Below are 5,432 nucleotides of genomic sequence, written 5' to 3' on the forward strand. Positions count from 1 at the left end.
TGTTTAACTTTAACCAACCGACCTAGGGGGGGTTCCAATATATCTCATATATTTCCCTTGGGCTATTTATCACCCCTGCAAATCCTAGCTATCTTGCATTTACCAAATCCACAATAGAGATAGGTGCCCCTGTGTGCACCAAAGCTTGATCACTAATTTCATGTCTTAGGTAGCCAAAAACAACATCAATTGATTTGTTTTCGTCATTGTATCGTCTGCGGTTTCTTTCCAGCCAAATAAAATAAGGAATCAAGAAGAACCCCTTCAACCACACCCCCTTGAAGTTTGCCTTCTTTGCCTGCACCTTCCACCAAGCAATAAGGTTGTCAAGCCCTTCAAAAATCGGCCTCACCACCCCAAAACAATTACAGAATTTTTGCCACAGATAAATTGCAAAAGAACATTCATAGAAAGAATGAATAAACGATTCCTCTGCCCGCCCACACAGGTTACATTGCGAAGGCAAGTAAACCCCTTGTTTTTTTACAGCATCATCAGTTGGTAATTTTTTTTTCATCATTCTCCATCCAAAAACAGCTTGCCGAGGCTGAAGATGCACTTTCCACATCAAAGAAAACCAGCTCACATTAGGCGACTCCCTTCTCACATTTTTCCAAGCAGATTTAATTGTAAAAATTCCAGATGAGGATAGCTCCCAATGGCAACTGTCTTCAGCGGCAGAGATTGAAATCGTTTTTGCTTGAGAAAAAATACTATTGAGACTATCAGACTCCACTCTGGGAAAGTTCCACTCACCTTGGATAATAAAGTCAGAGACCTTCGCTTGTAATGTACTACAAAGATCTGCCTACAAACCAAATAGCTCTTCAATGGATTTACTTCCCAACCAGCTATCTCTCCATAAATTTATCTTCCAGCCATTACCAACTGTCCACTGCTCATAATATTTCACCCACCTCCAAACCTTCTTGAGACCTGGCACACTGATGAAGATATGTGACCAGATTTCAACGAGCCATCTGCTTTCAGAAATCATGCACGGAAGAAATTACTCATTAGATATTTCTCATGCTTAATCTGCCAAGTGAGTTTACACAAACACGCAAAATTGACACCACGCAGCTTCCTTATGCCTAAACTACCTTCCCTTAAAGGCTTACACACATCATCCCATTTTACAACAGTCTTCTTCCTTGTCTCCAAATCTCCTGACCATATGAAGTTACGCATCTTCTTTTTCACCAATTTTATTAAGCTCTCAGGCCACCAATAAATCCCAAAATTATGAATTGGGATACTTGAGATCTTCGATCTCATCAGCTCCACCCTTCCCGCCATAGAGAGAATTTTCCCTTTCCACCCTACCAACATTTTCTTTATTTTATCCATCATTGGTAACATATGGACTTTTATTACTCTCCCCTTGAAGAGCTCAACACCTAAATACTTTGTCGGCATTCTAGCTGACTGAATTCCCAAAATATTACTTATGAACTGCTTCCTGTGAGGGGCCACCTTACCAAAGAATAAGCTACTTTTTTCTAGATTAAAGTTCTAGCCAGAGAATGCCTGATACTTTACTAGAAAAGACTGAAGATTGCCGAAGCGTTCATAAAAAAAAAAAATATTGTCAGCAAACAATAAATGAGATGGAGTGGACACACCTCTAGGACCGGGCAGGGGTTTGATTTGACCATCACACACCATCCGCCTTAAGCCTCTACAGAGAACCTCCTCTGCCAGGATGAATAATATTGGAGATAAAGGATCGCCTTGCCGCAGACCTCTTCCAACCACAAAAAAACCCATTGGACCACCATTGGCCAAGATTGAAATTCTAGAAGAAATCAAGAGATGATGAATCCAAGAGATCCAGACCTCCGAAAAGCAAAACTTTTTCAGCGTGGAAAACAGGAACTCCCAAGCCAGGGAATCATATGCCTTCTGCACATCCAACTTCAAACCCATTCCTCCTCCTCTAACCATTGAATGCATAAAATTTGATAATTCAGAGGCTAAATTGATATTTGCAGAGATAATCTTTCCCTTCTAAAAGGCTCCCTGTTCTTCAGAAATTAATCTGGGCAGCATATCAATTAGTCTGGAGGCCATAATTTTTGATAAAACCTTACAATAGAAGTTTCCCATACAAATTGGGCGAAATCTATTTAAGGATCTTGCACCCTCAACTTTAGGAATCAGAGAAATAAAACAATTATTTATACCCTTAGGTAACCGACCAGCCATGAAGAAATGCTTGATAGCCCTGCAAAAGTCTGTCTCCACTATCTCCCAACATTTTCTAAAAAAGCTACCTGGAAATCCGTCTGGGCTAGGCGAGCTTGCAGGGTCCAGATCCCAGACTACTTGTTTTATCTTTTCCCTACTTGGAACCTTTTCCAAACCCTCAATATCTTCCTCATTCAGCACCCTGGGGATATCATCTAGCAGCTCATTGTGATGTACAATTAGAGAAGCCTTATGAAACTTCTAGAAATAGTCAGAAATATAGGACGCTATTCCTTATTGATCTGAAACCCATGTGCCATCCTCCTTTTTTAAAGAGGTGATCTAATTTTTTCTCACCTCATCTTGACAGAAAAGTGAAAGAATTTTGAATTACAATCTCCTTCCTTCATCCATCTGAGTTTTGCCTTCTCTGACCACAAATTTTCTTGCATAAAACCTTACAATAGAAGTTTCCCATACAAATTGAACCTTAAAAATGTTCAGGGCATCGGCCTCCTTATTAAATAATTCATCAGACATTCCATCCACCTCTGTCATGCCCTGAACATTTTTAAGGTTCAACTTAGCCTTTTCCACTGCATCATTCAGATTCAGGAAAGTAGACCTAGCCCAGGCTCTAAGCTTCTCCTTTACCCTCTTTAATTTTTGAGCAAGCACATATATAGGGTCCCTGTGGTGCTATTATCCCTACCCATATTCTATTTGCCGATGACGTATTTATCTTCTCAAATGCATCCATCAGGTATGTTAAAAATCTCCATATTTTTCTCTCTAAATACCTGAGCTTCTCCGGCCAGAAATTAAATTTAGACAAAAGCAAGCTTTTCTTGGGATCTGTTCCTACCCCTAGAAAGCAAGCCATTGCAGAAGAGCTTGGTATCTCCATTTGTAACTTTCCCACCCGCTATTTGGGGGTCGAGATCTTTAAGGGAAGGGTGAAAAAGGAGTCGCTAATCCCCATTCTGGATAAAGTTAAAGGGCGGCAAACAGGATGGAAAGGAAAGATTTTGTCCATGGCTAGATGAGTGGAATTGGTCTGCTCTATGATCTTGGGAATGATGAATCATAGTTCAGCCGTATATTGTTGGCCTTCATCTCTTATTGCAACAATGGAGAGGTGGATGAAGAACTTCATCTGGACAGGTGAGATTGATACTGCAAAAAAAATATCAGTCAGATGGGATCTGTGTTGTAAGCCTAAGGATGAAGGTGGCTTGGGGCTGCGAAGGCTCAGAGACATAAACAAAGCCATGCTTTGTAATATGGTCTGGAGGGTCAAGCATGAGAAATCCTTAGCATGCAAATTTTTAAGGGCGAGATTCCTGAGGGGTGATGGATCCTTCAGAAAGTCCTATAAGCCTTCCTCGATTTGGTTTGGCTTTAGGAAGATGTGGGAGTTTGTGGCCTCCAAAGAAGTCTGGACGATTGGAAATGGGAAAAGCATCAATTTCTGGTCGGATAAATGGTTGGGCGGAAAATCCATCCAAGAGCTAGTTGGCCTGGAGGGAGAGTCGAGTCTTCACTGCAAGGGAAAGGTCAGTGACTTCATTGATAATTTCAAATGGAAATTGCCAAATGCTATCTCCCTTTTGCTGCATCATATTTTTGAGAAAATTTGAACCGTTAAAATTCCCTCTTATACCTGTGAAGATATGTGCCTGTGGAGTCTATCTTCTGATGGGATTTTCAACTTTAATTCTGCCTGGGAAGATATTAGGATCCACAACCCGAAAGTACCATTGTTCTCTCTGATTTGGGGTAAAAAGGTGCAGCCTAGGGTGTCTATCTTTGGTTGGAGAATGGTGCACAACAAGCTCCCTACAGATGACGCTATTCAGAAGAGGGGCACAACCCTTGTCTCTAAATGCAGCTTATGTGGAATGGAGGCTGAGACAACGGCTCATATATTCCTTCAATGCTCCTACTCGGAGGATATATGGCTCTTTTTTTGTGGGTGCTTCAATGTGTCATGGAAGAAAGATAGAACCATGCCTAATTTCCTCAAATGGTGGAAAAGAAAACAGAAATCTATTTGCTGCAAAGATGCGTGGATCATAGGGTTACTAATAGTGGTTGATCATATTTGGCACGAAAGAAATAGTAGAAGGCATGATGGCAAGGCAAGACCGGCAAGACACCTAAAGCAGATGATTCTAGAGGATATTCAGTCCGCTAAACCAAGCACCAAAGGTGAAGTTAAGACAACGATGGATCTCATTTGTTGCAGGAAGCTTGGTATTCCGATTCAGCGTTTTCCCCCTCAACCGATCTTAGAGGTTTTCTAGTGCAGGCCCGAGGTAAATTGGATTAAATTGAATTTTGACGGAAGCTCAAGGGGCAACCCAGGTCGCGTAGGTGCAGGCGGGATTTTTGTGATCACAGGGGAGGTGTTCTTGAATCTTATAAAATTTTTATGGGAGTCTCGGAAGTCTTTGAAGCTGAAGTCGAAGGCCTTATGGTGGGGCTGATGCGAGCTCGGGAGTTGGGCATTACATGTCTGTGGGTGGAGATGGATTCTAGTGTAGTTGCAATCTCTATCCAACAAAAGAAAATTCAATGGTTTGCATTGCAGAGATGGATCTTCCTGCAACCATATTTGGAGAGTATCACATGGAAAATAACTCACAACTTCAGAGAAGCGAACTCAATTGCCGACTACCTGGCAAGAGATGCGGCAAAGACAAGGATATCAGCCACAAATATCGATTTCCCTACCCACATAAAGGATCTTATCAGAAGAGATGCCGAGGGCAGGCCAAACTATAGATTTGATTAGTGCGCTTCTCTTTCCTCTGCTGTTGGCAATGCCGAAGGTGGGGGTCAGGGAACCAATTTTATTTTTGCTTCAATCTATTTTTTCAGCTTGATGTAGCTATGTTATTTTTTCCCACTTTTATTCATTTTAATATAATGATTTTCTAGCCAAAAAAATAAAAAGAATATTCCAAGCCTCCCCAACCTCTGGAACAAACTTTTCATTTTCCATTCAGAAGCAATGAAAACGAAAAGGGATATTTTGAGGTTTTGGGACATCACCAGAAGTAATTAATAATGGAGCATGATCAGAGATAGAGGCTAGGAGAACTCGTTGCTTCACATTCTTAAACTCGTCCAACCATTTCTCAGTATAGAAATTGCGATCAAGAACTGCTGCCACATTGCCCCTCCTTCTATTGTTAGACCATGTATACTTTTTTCCTTGAGAAGGAATAGAAAGCAGT

This window comes from Macadamia integrifolia, unplaced genomic scaffold (assembly GCF_013358625.1).
Source record: "Macadamia integrifolia cultivar HAES 741 unplaced genomic scaffold, SCU_Mint_v3 scaffold852, whole genome shotgun sequence".
NCBI lineage: Eukaryota > Viridiplantae > Streptophyta > Magnoliopsida > Proteales > Proteaceae > Macadamia > Macadamia integrifolia.